Source organism: Pleurodeles waltl, chromosome 2_2 (genome assembly GCF_031143425.1).
Source record: "Pleurodeles waltl isolate 20211129_DDA chromosome 2_2, aPleWal1.hap1.20221129, whole genome shotgun sequence".
NCBI lineage: Eukaryota > Metazoa > Chordata > Amphibia > Caudata > Salamandridae > Pleurodeles > Pleurodeles waltl.
The window spans coordinates 684,630,427-684,648,876 of NC_090439.1; the positions used below are offsets into that span (position 1 = coordinate 684,630,427).

The 18,450-nt window shown below is 40.7% G+C and overlaps 1 protein-coding gene across 2 annotated transcripts in view; it reads left to right on the forward strand.

The window, feature by feature from the left end:
- The window catches only part of NKAIN3 (sodium/potassium transporting ATPase interacting 3), a 2,356,170-nt gene that overhangs the window by 1,114,115 nt on the left and 1,223,605 nt on the right, over nt 1–18,450 (forward strand). The gene's annotated exons all lie outside the window — the stretch shown is intronic.

The following is an 18,450-nucleotide window of genomic DNA, read 5'->3' on the forward strand; positions in this document are numbered from 1 at the left end:
GTAATATCAGCAAGAAAGAGCAAACATAAGCCTGCTACCCCAAACTCTACTGCAAAGTTTTCTTTAAGTGGTACTTGCAATAGGTCTTCAATGATGACTTTTTTTTACCTCATCGGTTGGTGTCCTTAGTGAAGAAATTACCACAGTGGACGAGGTACTGGCCCTGAATAATGTAGGTTTTAAAACTAACTCTATGATTGCCTTTAGCCCCAAATAATCATTACATGTCCCTTCTATGGCTGGAACTGCTTAATAAGAACAACCGTTTGTGGTTCAGGTCGAGATCCATCATATTATAACTGATGATAATTTCAATTTAGGGGACACATCTCTGGAGCTTTGAATCACTGACCCATAAGATTAAAAAACATAGATTCAGTATCTGTAACACCTGTAGCTGTCACGCCCTCTGAAGGTACTTCCAAAATGGTGAAGTTGAACTTAAACAAGCGCAAAGGGGAAATGTTTAAGACCTGTTGTATACATCATATTCTAAATTGAAGTGTTTAACTTAGAGCATGATTGATAATTGTTTAAAAAGAACTGGGCTTATTGAAAATGTTTTCTCTGATCTTTTCAATAATATTGGGGGAAGATCAAACTCAGCGTCTAATCCAAAGGGTATCAGAGATGGGAAAAAGGAGTAATTGAGGGTGGATTCTGTTTAGGAGTTAACCCTACTTAGACCACTATGGAGCGAGGGGGGCATTTTTAGAAATAATATTAGGTCTTTTAATAGTATACAACTATTCAGCTCCTAACGTCATCCCTATCTCACTTGAAGCTACAGCACCTAGGGCTCCAATGTGTTGGTGAAGTGCCCCGATCGCCCCTTATCAAACCCTTATCCATGATTCTGATCGCTATCATTGCCCTAAAACGGCTGTTGACCCAAGTAATTCACCTATAGATGTTGTTATTAAGCACCCCCCAGAAACAAACCTTATGCTGTGGTTTTAGGCAATGTACCCCATTTAAGGGAAAGGCTGCGGGAAAATCATCATCAACTAAGAAATGAAGGGCCTAATTTATAGCTTGGTGGATGAGTTACTACGTCACAACGGTGATAAATTACCATCTGCCAAAAGGTAAATTCCATTATATTTAATGGGATTTCGATTTCAGCAGATGGGACATCCATCAACATGGTGATGGAGTAACCCATCTGCCAAGTTCGAAATCAGGCCCAAGTTCCTGCACTAGTTGGCCAGACACACAGGGGCAGGTTTTCATCCAGACCAACATATTAAAATGACTAGGTGGTTTAGGTGAAAGGACAATGATTAAAAGCACCTTGAAAGATACTGTGTCGTGGTCAATTTTAATCAACCCAAGGTGGCAGCCTGGGTTTCGCCTGATTTTCCTCCTCAAACGACTTGGTCTTCATCAATAATGTCTTTTGGCTTTTTCTGCAGACCAGGATCAGTTTTAGCAAATCCATCCCGCTTCCTCAGGGAATTCATTTTTAAACAGTGCCTTATTGTACTATGACAACTGCAAATAGGTTTGACCACTTGAACTCACTGACACTGTCTCCGCCCGCTGGCCTGGTGGGAAGATCATGATACGGCCGGCGGGTTTTCCAGAAGGCTGGCGGTCGATGGAAAGACCGCCAGCCCAGACACAGCGGGAATTCCTGCTGTGTTCATAATGACCGCCTATGTATCTAGATTTAGGGAAAAACCTCTGAAATGATCATTGGCGATTTATCAGGCAAAATGTGTATCTCAAGTTGCATTTGGTAGTGACATCTGGAGTTACCTTACAGACCATGAAAAATGTATTTGCAAGACGTTACTTGAATGTTTTTAGTTCTGCATCCCCTCTTAAGACAGTAACTATTTGCTAGAGGCCTGAGACGAAATTGAATCAATACATACTACAGTGATTTTTTTGTCAAGCCCGATAAAATTAATCGGATTTGGCCTGAACAAAGAAAACCTTCCTGCCTATGCACCAGGTGGAAAGAGAAGGTCAGGATTTTTTTGATCCCTCTGTTCGAAAATATTTATCTTTGAAAACAGTGTTTCGTGCCAAGCCGTATCTTACATTGGTAGTCAACATCAATTATCGGTTCTTGTTGTCAGGGTTTTGGGTGAAGTTAGCACATCTGTTCTTGTCCATCCCCAAAGTTTCTGTTCACTTAAAAAGTGTAGGCCCTTATGGTTGCAACCTTGTTTCTCCGCTATATATTACCCATTTGTTGTTGTTCTGTGGTTTTTATGATACGAGCTGAGACTAATTTATATGATTCCTCTTTAAAAGAGATTTAATTGTGTAAACAAGTGCACCTAGCTATGATGTTTTTACAATTGTTAAATAAGGATTTAACTTCTTACTCTGATGAATGTTTTTTATTCTCTGCTGTAAAAATCAGATGGTCGTTTGATAACTTCAACCCATTGATATCCCATGAGCAGATTGACTCCGCCCTCTGGCCCATGTAAAGCAATCACTGTCGGCATGCTTTAAGATTAAGGTGGCGTCTTCTGATTCAAAAACATTTTTTTAGCACAAATAGATTTTGGCATTAAATGTTCCGACTGGTAAATCTGCTGCCTGAGATTAGACTAACCCAGTGTACATGCCCAAACCATGTCTGGGAAACTGTGTCCCCCACCCATAAACATTTAAAATGTTGCATTACAGGTAGCTCCCCTGAGACTCGAGAGTGTACGTTTATTTCTCCATTCTCATTGCTGGAGATATGCACACTCTACCATGATGTAATTCACATATTTTGGCATAGTCTTCAGATCCAGCTATACTGGATTGAGTAGTGGACACCGTTGTCTAGTGCTCATGGCCCTCCAGTGCTTACGTCTGCTCAGCTTGCCACGTTACATGATATGGAAGATGTGATCTGCCTCTCTGACCATGGATATAGATGGCAGGTGGCGACATTGAAAATAGCCAGGGTATGCGTCTTGCCACACTGAACCGACACTAGAGGAGTGGCTTACCTAGATATTTTCAAGCGCCCGCTTGTGCATAAGGTCAGTGGTCAGTTGAAGATCCACAGGCATGCACCTACATGTTCTCTTTGAATTGTCCCTGCACATCTTATAATAAGTTGCTCCAGACACCTTAACTCACTCCACTCCCCCTATAAATTATAATTTGCACAGGAATTGTGTGGCTATGGATTTTTTTGCCTCCACTGCTCACACACAACATGCTTTCCAAACTAGCCTCCAGAATGTACCACCAGGAAGGGCCTGTTTGTACTCCCCAAGATTAAATGACTCGTGCCTTTCACTACTCCTTCCTCCATATGTTTTTCTTTGCCTCCCGGAGATCATTCGAGGGGAAGGTTTACATATATTTCACTGTCAACATAATTGTCTTCTTGCACATTCTGTTCACTTATTCTATGCATTCTTGTTTTAAAAATTGACCTATTGAAATTTCCCAACTTCCAGGAATCCACAGATCTAATCAGTGCCAGTAGCCAACTAAAAACTAAAAGTTATACCTACGTGTCTAACTATTTTACTACTGGTGCCAGGATTCCTCAGTAGTAGTACCATGTAAATACCTACCTTCTGGCACCATCGATATTTGGAGGGATACTCCTGGAAAGGAGACTTGGAATGACAGATGGCAACACTCAGCAGTGCTGTAAATATCAACATTAGTTTGTTACATAACTGTGAACTTAAGTATTAACCAGACCTGCAGAGAAAACATATGAATTTGTTTTTAACTGTTGGATAGTTTGGATTCCTCAAAATATTTCTTCAAACTCAGCAAATAATGAAGAGTTTCTACTTCTTCACTAGACACATTCACCAATCTATTAAAAGTGTTTTGTACTCTAAAAGGTTACTAACGCATTACATTTTTACCATAAGTGTCTCTTCTAGTAATAATAGTCATACTGCAGCGATCAAAAACCTTTTTCTCCATTGCCATTAAGCAAGCTATTTCTCATTAAACCAATACTTTTTAAGAAAGCAAGTTCTTTTTCCTCAAACAAATACTCTCCAATTGGAAATAGGATGGACTCAGAAGAAATAGCAATTCTCAAACAAGAAACAAGATACTTGTAAGATAATGCCACTTCGTGCATGATTACCACCATTTTATTTACTGATGCTGCGGTTTCTTTGACTCTGTGCACACGCTCAAGTGTATGTGCTCTGATCACTTAAACAAGACAAAATTTGTATATGCTCTTAATTAACATACATAACTTACATATAAGCCCCAAATATATGGTACAAAGGGTACGCGGGGCCTGTAAGCTTAATGTCACCACTGGACTGCAGTGCCCACTGTGCCACCAACTACAGTGACAGTGGAAATGTGACTGCAGGCCTACCACTATAGCCTGTCTATGCAGTTTTAAAAATGCAAATTCGGCCTTTCGAAATAACCCCTTCTGAAAGACCTGAACACTTCTTTTAACTATTGCTAAGTCAACCCGAGGTAGGATTTAATACCCAGAATCCAGAGTGAATGGTATTTAAGAGTAGGACATGTAAAAAATTAATGTTAAAATGTCCTAAAGTGACAGCACACCATAAGGTGTTTTCACTGTTGCACAGTTAGCTGTTTCATGAGAAAACATTTGGATGCAATATTAAATTAAATAGTGTTATGACTTCCCAACAAACAACTACAAATTCTCCTGGAGCTCAGGGATCCCCGCACCACAGGGGCTGCAGGGGCCTTAGTTATGCCACTGGATTAGCTCTGAGTGGGTCATCAAATGGCCAAAATATTCAAATGAGTTGCTATATATAGTGCACAATTTTGTAGCTTAAAAAATAACTCTCCTTTAGTGCATTGTGCACTTCCACCCATAATTGCGAGGAGTATGCTTGGCCACCAATTTGTGAGGTCCAGAGACGGCCTCAAGTACAGAGGTAGGATATCAGTGGTATCAGCTTGCTGAAGTTGGTATGTTTCAGAGGGCTGGGCACTACTGCAGACTGCATTCATCATGAGCCTGATTCATGAAGGTAAACATACACTTTTGTGTAAGTTAAAAGTTAACGTTTGCTTTGGAATTCAGAAACTCCAAATTAATAGTAAGTTCGCAACTGTGCAGGATCTACAGTCAAGGCGAAGAACTCAGCACATGAAAAGATACAACAGGCCTATCATTTTTAGAATGTTGTTCTCCCTCCTGACTGCTGAGCCTTCACAGTCATAAACGTATTATAAAATTAGAGTGTAAGTATACCTTTGTGAATCATGACCCTTGTCTGTAGTGACTAATGCAGAATCTGGTAGGCATGAATTGAAGCAAGGCTGAGAAGGACTCCATGTGTGGGATGAGCTTTTCTATTTTATACACTATGTTGGGCATCGTGGAAGGCTCCAGACACTCCCAAGGACATTGAGTGTTTGTGTTAGTTGCAGCACACCGTGAGTTAAACAAAGTATTGGAGTCTTGGCAATAGTTTGCAATAGATTTACCTCAAAGCATAAATATAACAGATAGTTCTCTAATTTGACTGCTGATTTTCTGAAAATGCGCTATCTCATCACCTAGATGAGTCGCTCCACTCAGGTCAAGCACTTTAAGTAGGAAAGGTCCCAGATTAAGGCCCTCATTACAACCCTGGCGATCAAAGACCGCCAGGGTTGTTTTGGCGATTGTACTGCCAACAGGTTGGTGGTACAATTTGCCATATTTTGACTGTAGCGCCGCGGTCACACCGCCGGGACCCGCAGTTTCCCGCCATCTTTGTCCCGGCGGTTATAATCCGCCAGGGCAGCAGGGATTATGACTCCCCTTCCCGCCAGCCTGTCCATGGCGGTAGAGACCTTGGCATGGCATGGCATGGGCAGTGCAGGGGCCTCCAGGTACAGCCCCACTCTGCTTTTCACTGTCAGGAGCCAGCTGCAATGTTACGGCCGACATCCCCGCTGTTTGTAATGCGGCCGGCGGGTTTGCGGCCGCATAGGCAGCCGCTCAGCGGTTTAACCTTGGCAAGCAGCCCCCGCAACCCGCCAAGTTTGTAATGAGGGCCTAAGTGATCAAACTGAAGAAGTCTAGTATAATGTTATATGGGCCTTGGCTGTGCTTGCGTATAATGAATACGTGCCCATTATCACCTCAATGAACACAAAAGTTTGCATTCGCGCTCTATCCGAATGAATCTTCATAATAGTCATATTTCCATTTATGCTGCTGTGGACTGTTTTGCTGTCTATAAAAAATGTTAAAACCACTTCTTTGTGGATATATGTACTTCACGTAACCTATGGACCTGGCTTCAGCATCTTTATTATTATAGTTTTTGAAGCTGGCCTCAGGGCCTCCTAGTTTATTCACTCTTCTTCTATCTTTTTGTCTTTAATCATTATTTTTACTGAATACATTATTGACTAATGGACTTCTTCTTCACAGGTTTGGTAGAAGGTGCACTTGCACATGTTCTCCACTACTGGATGTTAAAATTTAATTTGACAGAAATAAACATTGACATTAAAATCCCTTTCTAATATTATATGGCATAACTGTGGGCCCTTTTTTATTTTTATTTATTTATTGTTGCAATTTAATTTAGTGCAGACATGGCCGGAAGGCATCAGAGCAACACACACAAACCAGAGTTACATCAGCTTGCATTAATAGTAAGTAAACTCGGACGTCTACGTCAGTGTATGTATACGGGAATTACCACAAGAGATAGTTACAACAATAGTCTGGAGGGACATGTATAGTTAAACGAAGCAGATCAGGGCACAGTGGAGAATAAGTCTAATCAAGGGTGAATTAACCAAGATGTCTGTCAAATAGGAGGAGCTTAAGGTCATTTTTGAAGCTAAACAGGTGATTAGACAGAGTAAGATAGGCAGAGAGTTCCAGATTCTAGTGGTGCTACTAGGGAAGGTCTAGCACTTTCCTCTCTAAAACTAAGGCCCAGATTCATAAAGGTTTATGAATGTTTTGTGGGTGCTCACGTTTTGCAAAGGGACACTATGCAATGCAAACATATCATAGATCAACTTTCGTTAGCAACAGATTTTTGCTGACAGTTGATGCAAGTGTGGTGCTAACCAGTACAGCATCAGGTAGCATAAAACCCCAGTAATCCTTCTGAAGTTGTTGTAATAAAGTGGGATGTTAGAAATGGCCCTTTCTGCAGGGTCATCTTCAGACTTTTTGTCTTCCTCCACCTGTTTTTCTGACTCACTTTTGCTGGTTTTTAGGATTCTGCACACTTTACCACTGCTGACCAGTGCTAAAGTGACGCTGTTCTGTTCTCTAAAACATGTGAACATTGGCTCATCCACAAATGGCATACTTAAGTTACTTTTAAGTCCCTAGTAAAGTGCACTTCATGGGCCCAGGGTCTGTAAATTAATGCTACTAGTACGCCTCAAGCACTCACTGTGCCATCCTCTACAGTAGCTTTTCAAACGTGTCCCATGCCTGCCACTGCAGAGCCTGTGTGTGCAGTTCTAAACTGCCATTTTGACCTGGCAAGTGTACCCACTTACCATGCTGAAACTTCCATTTGTATTACATGTAAATCACCCCTAAGGTAGGTCCTAGTTAGCCCCAAGGGAAAGGTGCAGTGTATTTAAAAAGTTGACATGCTCTTTTAAGTTTAACATGTCCAGATAGTGGAACACTCTTAAATTTGTTTTTTTTCACTATTGCAAGGCCTATCTCTCCTGCAGGACAGCATTGGGTTGCCTTAAAACACCTTTTAAGTGTAACTTGTAAATGGGAAAAGATAGAAATATGGAGATTGGTGTGTCACAATTTAAAATCACAACTTATGGTGAAGTTGAATTTTAAATTGTAAGTAAAAAAATTCAACTTTTGGAAAGTTGGCATTTTTTTACTTTAATCATTCTGTGCCTATCTCTAAATACACATCTGGGGTTGTAGATATCTGGGCTTTGTGTATTCCCTCTAGAGTCACACACAAAGGGAGCTTGGGTGTAACATTTGCATCCTGATGGCCCATTACCAGGCTGATGGGTCATTAACTGGCTTGATGGGAGGGGGGCAGAGCTTAGCACTGCCTCATATACTCCTGAATCGGGCTGTACCTATCCTCACACACGGGCTGTATAACCCCATGTAGAGTGTCTGGAGTGAGGGTTAGAAGGACAGGGACCTTGTGGACTTCAAAGGAAGGCCTGGAAGTTTCTCACACCTTCCAGAACCAGGACACCAAAGTATAAATACTGGACCTCAAATCCCTTCAAATCAGAACTGTACTGGAACCAAGGACACTCTACCAGGAAGAAGAACTGCCGTGCTGCCAGGAGGGAGTGCCACTTTATAGTTACATTGCTGTGATGGCCTTCTGCTTGCTGTGTTTTTGGAGGGACTACCACTTTGCTACTTGCTTTGCTGTGTTGCCTTGCTGCCTGCTGCTTCTGTCCTGCAGTGAGAAGGACTGGAATTGTTCTCTTCATCCTAGCACCCAAGAATATCTAAGGTCTTGCTGGCTTGTCCCAAGTTCTTCTGCAGTCTCAGGGAAATCAAAATCTGCTTGCAACTGTCCTAGTTATGCTGGACTCTCCATTTTGTAAGTCCTTCCCTAGCCTGAGGTACCCCCTCCAGAAATGGTTTTGTAGCTACAATATTCAAAAAGCGAAGCATCACCCCAAATGCAGCAGAAAAATTGGCATATTGCATCTCCAAAGGAAACACAGTAGCTACCTGATGACAGTGGATCACAGACTGCATAGCCCAACAACAACGCTGTGCACGGCCCAACGATGATGCATTGCATCAACTTACAAGGAGCCTGTCGATGACACTCTGCCCCGGGTGTGGTAAAAATATTGATGCATCGTGTCCTCGCCATCGACACATTACTCCATCAAACGTATTGGTTAGCAGACCCTGCGTGGGTTCTGTAGCCAGCCTACCCTCTATCACGGTTGGCCTGGATTTTGGATTTGCACTGGTCCCTCATGACCTCAAGCAACCTTTTGACCGCTATTGACTTCTAAGCATTGTTTTCATATTTAATCTTTAAAAATTCATATTCGACTTTTATTGATTGGATTTTTGTTGTTTTGATCTTGTTTTAATCAGATGTGGTGATGAGTCTTTTTGTGGTGTCTTTCACTGGATTACTAAAACTACATGTTGCACAAATACTTTAACATTACAAAAGAGGTCCAGCTAAACGAACTACCACAGGATAGATAGGAAAAAGGATTTGCCTGTTAGAAAAACCCTCACCCACCAGGGTTACCCCTTGGTGGCACGCTTCATCATTGGGTTTCTTCCTGTTCCGCTATGGGGCGGGGCATGCTACGACCTACTTGATGCATGGGAGCACTGATGTAGTCTTGTCAATATGAATCACAGGAGGGATAGGAGTGGTGGGGTCTTGAGTGAGTTAAAAATACCTGTCTCCTAGTCATTCCAATGATTTAATAGATCCCTTAGAGGCGGTATGATTAAAAAGGGGCTGCGAAGTGGGTGATGTAATGTACCTGACTTCCTAGTCTACATGGCAAATTTGTTTTTGCACAAATACTTTACACATTGCCTCTTAAGTTGATCTTGACTACTCTGTGCCAGGCTACCAGAGGATGAGCTCAGTTTAATTAAGGCACTGTAACTGACTTACCCTGACTAGGATTGTGGTCCCTACTTTGACAAGGTACTAGAGACCCAACTAGAGACCCAATTTCGAATAGGGGCAGTAAAAAACTCTAAGAATTCCATGCAAATCCAAATCAAGTAAAGTTATGCAAAGAAGTGTATACTTACTTTGCCTGAATACCAGCATCGAATGGAAACAGGTGCAAACAAATGGCAAAAGGAATTTATGGACTTTGAAACAAGGAGCCCTGCACAATGATGTTGTTACTCTTGCTTCACCAAATTGTTTGCTCATGGTCAAATCATGCCCTTCCTATGACTTTGCCTTCTTAATTGTCACAATGCGATAGAGGTGGGAGAGCTACTGAGAGCTGGAGCCAGATGCCTGTCTGTGGCTCAGCTTGAGATTCTGAAGCGGAAAATATTTGAGCCTTCAAGTGTCTTCTTTCTGCCTCTCATACTCTAATTTCATTCGCCAAGACTGAAGGACAAACGTTAAGTTTTCATATAGAAAGAAAGAGATTGGCCAAAGTGCACAATGGGAAACAAGAAAACCTGTAATCCTACCTTCCCCACTTGACCAAATTGTGTGATGGCAATTGTTTTATTTTACTTGCCTCTTTTTTCTTCATTATTGCGTATTAGGCACCTTAAAATACATGTGTAAAAGATGTGCGCTGTTTGACATAACAGACTGTAATGTCTTAAGTAAAATAAGAACCTGGGCCACCTGACAACTGACTAGCTTCTGGACACATTAATGGCATTCTCATCAGAGATGGGGAAAGGCACACATTTTTCTAACTGTATGTTTGAAAACTATCACTTTTAATAAATGCCACTCAATACAGGGACAAAACCTGACATACTAACGTGAGACGCTACCACAGGTTAGAGAAATACACTTTTTGGAATTTTATATGACTTCCTCATGTTTTTACATGTTCCTTGCACGATGCTTTTAAACAAAGTTTCTAAATAAAAGTGGTGCAGGCACCTTCTGTACTTCTCTTTCTTTCCTGCAGCTATGGTGTAAATAAATGCTTAACCGTTTAGCACCCCTTGGAATGTAAGTGCTCCGTGCGGCTCTTCACCAGGGGGCACATGTAAAAGTCAGGTGGGCTGCAAGCGATCATACTACAGGGAGTGCAGAATTATTAAGCAAATGAGTATTTTGACCACATCATCCTCTTAATGCATGTTGTCTTACTCCAAGCTGTATAGGCTCGAAAGCCTACTACCATTTAAGCATATTAGGTGATGTGCATCTCTGTAATGAGAAGGGGTGTGGTCTAATGACATCAACACCCTATATCAGGTGTGCATAATTATTAGGCAACTTCCTTTCCTTTGGCAAAATGGGTCAAAAGAAGGACTTGACAGGCTCAGAAAAGTCAAAAATAGTGAGATATCTTGCAGAGGGATGCAGCACTCTTAAAATTGCAAAGCTTCTGAAGCGTGATCATCGAACAATCAAGCGTTTCATTCAAAATAGTCAACAGGGTCGCAAGAAGCGTGTGGAAAAACCAAGGCGCAAAATAACTGCCCATGAACTGAGAAAAGCCAAGCGTGCAGCTGCCACGATGCCACTTGCCACCAGTTTGGCCATATTTCAGAGCTGCAACATCACTGGAGTGCCCAAAAGCACAAGGTGTGCAATACTCAGAGACATGGCCAAGGTAAGAAAGGCTGAAAGACGACCACCACTGAACAAGACACACAAGCTGAAACGTCAAGACTGGGCCAAGAAATATCTCAAGACTGATTTTTCTAAGGTTTTATGGACTGATGAAATGAGAGTGAGTCTTGATGGGCCAGATGGATGGGCCCGTGGCTGGATTGGTAAAGGGCAGAGAGCTCCAGTCCGACTCAGACGCCAGCAAGGTGGAGGTGGAGTACTGGTTTGGGCTGGTATCATCAAAGATGAGCTTGTGGGGCCTTTTCGGGTTGAGGGTGAAGTCAAGCTCAACTCCCAGTCCTACTGCCAGTTCCTGGAAGACACCTTCTTCAAGCAGTGGTACAGGAAGAAGTCTGCATCCTTCAAGAAAAACATGATTTTCATGCAGGACAATGCTCCATCACACGCGACAAGTACTCCACAGCGTGGCTGGCAAGAAAGGGTATAAAAGAAGGAGATCTAATGACATGGCCTCCTTGTTCACCTGATCTGAACCCCATTGAGAACCTGTGGTCCATCATCAAATGTGAGATTTACAAGGAGGGAAAACAGTACACCTCTCTGAACAGTGTCTGGGAGGCTGTGGTTGCTGCTGCACGCAATGTTGATGGTGAACAGATCAAAACACTGACAGAATCCATGGATGGCAGGCTTTTGAGTGTCCTTGCAAAGAAAGGTGGCTATATTGGTCACTGATTTGTTTTTGTTTTGTTTTTGAATGTCAGAAATGTATATTTGTGAATGTTGAGATGTTATATTGGTTTCACTGGTAATAATAAATAATTGAAATGGGTATATATTTGTTTTTTGTTAAGTTAAGTTGCCTAATAATTATGCACAGTAATAGTCACCTGCACACACAGATATCCCCCTAACATAGCTAAAACTAAAAACAAACTAAAAACTACTTCCAAAAATATTCAGCTTTGATATTAATGAGTTTTTTGGGTTCATTGAGAACATGGTTGTTGTTTAATTAATCCTCAAAAATACAACTTGCCTAATAATTCTGCACTCCCTGTATGAGTATTGCCTGTTAAGAGGCTAACACAATAATGATTCCCCACAAAGCTGCAGCACTAGGAATTACATACGGGTAATTATTTTAAATGTGACCCAAGTTGCTACTCTAAGAAATACTAGAAATGTCAGCACATTGTTAGAAGCTATGATGTTTTACCCAGAGCAATTAGACAGATTATTTTCCTGTAACCAAAGAGGGAAGAGCCACAGTTCTCCTTAAGGGACATTCATACAAATAGGAGGCAGACGCACTTTTGTCAATAACCTTATTTGTGGATTTGACAACATCACAGAATACCAGTCAGGAGAGTTCCAGGTACAACTCGTTCAGCTGTGTGCAGGAAACTGAGCAAGATGGAAAGAGCCAAGAGGCAAGCGAGACGTGCAGCTGAGATGCAAATGCAAGATCTACCACTATTTCTCTGCTGGAGAGGAACCATGGATTGGCGAAGGGCCTCCAGCTACTATAAATGAAGTTTGCCAGATCTTGAGGTAAAATATGGTCCTGGAAAGCAGATTTCACACAAGCATAAAAAAGTGTGCCATCTTGTAGGCTTGCTCCTCCACACAGAAGCTCAAGCACTGGATAATGCCCATTTTAACAAGGCAAAGGGCATCCCATCTGGGATCATTAGGATGTTAGTGATTCCTCAGTACTTCGAGGAATACTGAAACTTGCTTTGTGGTTGAGTCTTGGATAGCAAACAAATTGCTGGAGTTATTACAAAATTAATCTAACCTTTTATTCAAGTTTCCATGTCTAATTGTTTGGTGCCTCAATTACATAGACATTGCAGATAGCGTTCTGGTGAAGTGAAAAATGCACAAAGTGGTATCTTTAATGAGTACTACTCCACTGACGAATATAGAAGAAGATGCCAGTCCTCGTTGTGATCTGAGAACCCTTGTGACTCTTGAGTAGCACAGTGGTAGTGGATACAAAGTCAGGATTACCAAAATGTGATGTCTGTGTGTATTAATAGGAACTGAATACTGCTATGAAGACACTCATTCCTAAGAATCTAATGATTTTCTAAATACATTGGACTTCAATAGTAGGCACAGGTAACTCGCTCTGCTGGATGATCCAAATGGAAAGTCTTCATTCTCAACTCCAAACGATCACCTCTGACTAGGAGAATGTGTTTGGAGTTAAATTTGACTTAATGCTCCTTTAGGGATAGGACAACAAGGCGTTGGCTGGCACTGATAGATGTGGTGTGGTTTACATTGATGCAATTGTATTACACAATGGTCTTTGTGATCTTTGTAATCAATGCCACCGGCATATTTGGATGTGTTTGCAAGGTTCACAATGATGCCAGTACGACTGTGAATGCCAGTAAAGACAAATAAGGACAAAGTCCTAAAGACAAACCAGGACAAAATCCTAAGTCAGCATCAAAGTTAGTAGGGCCAGAAGGGTTTCCCTACTCCCATATCCCTATAAAGATAATTTGGTGATTCTTGAAATCTACTAAGAGAGCCCATCATGCATCATAGAGAACCTCTTCCTCTAGAGGCTAAAGATTTGCTGGCATGTCTTCAAAACCTGTGGAGAAGGGGGGGCCACTTTTCACAGAGTATATCTAGGAATGCTTGCCAATTCATTAGTAGTAGCATTTTGCTTGCAGACACTGCAGCTCACCTTGGCAGACGTCTGGTCCTATGGACCAGGTCAATATCAGAGCCATCTTGAGAATGACCGGGGGTACATATTTGTATATGAAGAAAGAACAAAGTGAAATCACTGTTCCAACAGGTACAAAAATATTTCCATGGTCAGAAAATAATTGTCTTGGAACTCCTATTCTGAAACAGACTGACTTCAGTAAGAGAAGAGAGGTGCACGAACAATAATGGGCTGCATATATTTTAAAGTCATTTAGAATCTGTAGAGATTTATATCATATATAATTGGCTATCAATTGGCCAACCTAATTAGTCATTATCCCTTGAAGTGACTTATGAAAACAATGAGGGTTAAAATAGAATCTTCTCCGATTAACTGTTTCCCCGCATGTCTTCGCTATAACCACACTTCATGAACTACGCCTGCAAATGACCAGACTGAAAGGTTCTCCTGATAGTAGGTGGCTTGACGTCAAATATAATGTTGATTGGGTTAGTTTGCACCTTCTTTTAGGTCTAGGACAGATGTCTGTATGGGTTTCATGAGCTTCTAAATTTTGAAGAATATTTAAAATAATTGAAGGCACTTCACACGTTAGTATCTCGTTACAGTTTTTTTTCAGGCTTTATGGAAATGGCCTTGTGGTGGTACTTTCCAGAACATTAAGGTGGTGGCAAATATAATTGATATTAAGTTACCTTTGTGCTTGGTGTGTGTGTAAGTGTGCTCAAGTGATATCTATCAATTACATAGGCAGAGCTCCATCCATTTCCTTCTCATTGGTTAGTCATCTTGCTGCTCACTCCCTTTATCTCTGTTCCCCCTCCATACTATGAAAATGGGTGTAGAAGGAAAATGGTCATCAGAATGTACACTATCTGTGCACCACAAAAAGGTGGCACCTGGTCAGTGTGCTCCCTGAAGACACCGCACTGTAGGGAGGGAAAAATGGGTCCTTTGATCCCCTTGGACATCTCTCTGCAGGCAGGTGCTGTCACTCAATGCACCTACCTGCAGGGCAATCTCTGTTCCCTCTTTGAAGTGCAGGAAGGTGTTTCCTGCATCATGGAAGACAGAGCAACTGCTTCAGTCATTCCCTCCAACTTTTACTAATATGCTACCCTGATGGGCGTATGAGTTAACGGCTGCCCTGGGAACATCGCATTGATTGTAATATTTTGCACATAATCTCTTTGTGCACCTGTTTAATTGTCCACCATGGCAAAACGAGGAACAGTGAGCCCACTAACAAATACGGGCCCAAGACAGAAAAGGTCCTGCCTTCATTTCCATGGTGGACATCTGCTCATCATAGTTACAGACCTCTGTTTATCTAGTGGAAAATCTCTGTGACAAATGTTTGTTCACCAGTGTGGTGAAAGTACTTTGTCACTATTCCTGCTGAACAGGACAGCAGGTTTCTTTTCACCTCACTTAGCATTGTTTTTTGCTTTCAGAAACAAACCAGAAAAAGGTAACAACAAATCCAATAATTGATTTTACTAACAGCTGCCACCATGCCTTTCATGGTGCTCCCTGGCATAGAAATCCAGTGACAGCTGGTCTCCCCCATATATGGTGAGGTGTCAATCATTTTGACCCTGACTCCCGTTGATAGACAGACCACCAGGTCAATCATTTTTTGACCGCAGAGCCAGCCAAGTTTCACTGTCAAAGGCATGTGATGCCCCACTTTTAAATGAGGTGTGCACCTGAAGTTTGGTGAATGGTGCTAGCGCAGGTGCTCTAATAAAAATGATTAATGAGTGTTCATGTATTCTGAATAATAAGTTTATTTAGCAAATATAATATTGTAGAAAAATAATGCACACATTTGAAAATGTGATTTTGAAAAGTGGCCGCCAATGTTCACGAAGTGTACTTACTAGTGAATTAATATTGTGAGATATTAAATATATGTTTAACTAAAGTAGTAATATGTCATATTAAGGATTATGTAATATTCTCTAGTTCTATTAATTGTAGGCCTTAACTTAGCGAGTGTCTTGGCCTATTTGCCAGGCCTCATGTCAAAGCTGTATTTCTTAACTTATAATAAATGGCTGTTCTAGAGAGTTAAACTGTGATTTTCCATTTTTCATTATGTGCTCGCAGCTGATAATTGTTTCTCATGAGAACCGACTGCTGGAGGATGCTGTTTCTGCTAATGTAACATTTTGTGTGTAATGTGTGTCAGACTGACTTTCTCAGGAGAAGAACAATGGAGATACTGACTGGAGTGGAAGCTGCAACAATATTGATACCTGACAAGCTGGATGATGGGGACATTGCAGGACAAATCAATAAACGACATGTGAACGCAGTAATAGTAGAATTCATAGATTTGGGGTTTTAGTTTTATTGGACTAAGTGTGAAAATGCAATTAACTGACTAATAGGGATTTGAGAAGTAGTTTTAGTAGTTTTAACATAACAACGCTGCACTGAGAAGAATTCATTCATTCTGCCCATGCATTTTGCTAAGATCCGTTGCCCAGTTTCCTTGCTGACCATAAGGTCAATATTTCTTGTGCGTCCTGACAAGAGACGTGCTAATCTTTAATGCTTAAAGATTTTGCTTTTTCTGAACTTTGATGCTGAATCCTGATGCCTTGCTGATCGACTGATGTCCTGAGGACGAAGACTGACTCTGCTTGCTGATCCACACTGAGGATAGGTATTATAAATGAGACTGTTGATTATTATATATATTTGTCTTTCCTTTCTAGGTACCAACTGCATTGTTTGATAGAGCCATAGTTAGATGTCTTTCCAAATATGTGTTACTAAATTGTTTTGCATGAAGCCCAACGTGCTGATGCTAATCTGGTGTCAGTTAAGGATCCTCACTAGTGGCATTGTGCTAAGAGGGAAAAATGCTTGATACATTTCTCCGCTGAATTTGAACGTATGTAATTACTTTGACACAGTTAACTTTGTTATTAATTTGCACCATAACCTTAGAATGTGTTGTAGTTCAAGCTTTGATTAGATTAGTTTTCTTCCGCCGCTTTGGACAGCCAGTATTGTTTCTATATGTGTTTCATTTGATTTTGCTTTTAATCTACATGCCCTTAGCATTGTTAATACAGGGAAATAAATATTCTAACTTTTACTAGAAGGTGTGGTTATTTATGACTGAAAGGTTATGGTGCTTGTCAATTACTGACTCCATTGATTATTACTGTTACTGATGGTTGTTGATTATTGATAATGTGTATTGATTATTGATCATATACTGGAGCTATGGTGAGAACATCCTAATTGCGAGTCAAAAGGTTAATCGCCCTTTTCTCGTCCCCTTGTAAGTTTACTTATTAAGTTCAGGCGTGCTAACAATGGGGCATCTGCTATTTTTGGTGAATGGTCTGCACCCTCCATATTATAAATGAAGTCATCTGTATTTTGATTTGAAAAGCTAAGAGGCTGATATAACGTATGGCTCTATAAATATACACCCAACTTGGTGCTGGGTGTAGCTCTTCTATAAAGATGATGGATGAAAATCTACTCTATTTTGAATTCTCCACTAGGGCTATGGAGAATGTTCTGTTAACGTGACTTTTTCCCTTGTCTGAGTCCAATGGCAATCACTGATGCTGTAATTTCCGCTTATGTATTTGGACATTGACATATGCCCATAATTTGGGGATACATTTTTAGTACAAACATTATATTATCCCTAATATGCTGCACAGGGTCTCAAAGCATGTTGAAGACACTGTATTAACTTGGAATGGATCAGTCATTTTAGATGTGGTAGTTTTCAATATTTCTTGCTGATTCTATAGATAAAGAGCTTGCTTGTTCAAGAGAAATGTCCAACAAACACAGAAATGTGAGAGATCTGAGAGAGGAAGAGCCAGTCGTATATTTTCATACTCACCTCTGAGACAAACACAGCTGTTGACATAAGCAAATAACACCATTGCTGCCTCGTGCTAGACTACAAAGTGTATGACTTGTAAGGCTCCAGATTTTCATTTGTACTGATTTTTACAGATGAATACAGGCAGTAAACCATTTTCCTGTCTATTTATTTAAAAATACAGATAAATATGGAAATTAGGTTTTTATTTGGACAATAATCACTACTATCAATCATGAGTTGTAGGTCACTAGCTGTGCAGATTGACAGGCAGGGAAGTTAAAAAAATAAAAAGATTTCCTAATGAAGCTTACATAACTGTAACAGTACATATGTTTAAGCTGTTCTACAATGCAGATGGTTTCAAATGACTGTATTGTACTGTGATTAGCTAAAAATCCATTCTACAGTCAAACATGAGTAAAAATGTGTTGCTAAATAAATTTGGAACTATACCCATTGTAAGTTTCATTTTTTACACTAAGAACAAGCTAAATATGTATAACTATTGATAAAATCATAACGAAATAAACATGGATAAATACAGATGGAAATGTCAAATAACTACCATAAGCCAGGAGCCCTGAATACATTTGAAGTATTGTCAAAGAATACTATGCGTTGCTCTTGGAATGCTAACGTTTTCGGATCCTCTTTAGGGGTGGGCGGAACTCGCAGAGTCTTACTCTGCAGAATTCAACAGAGTT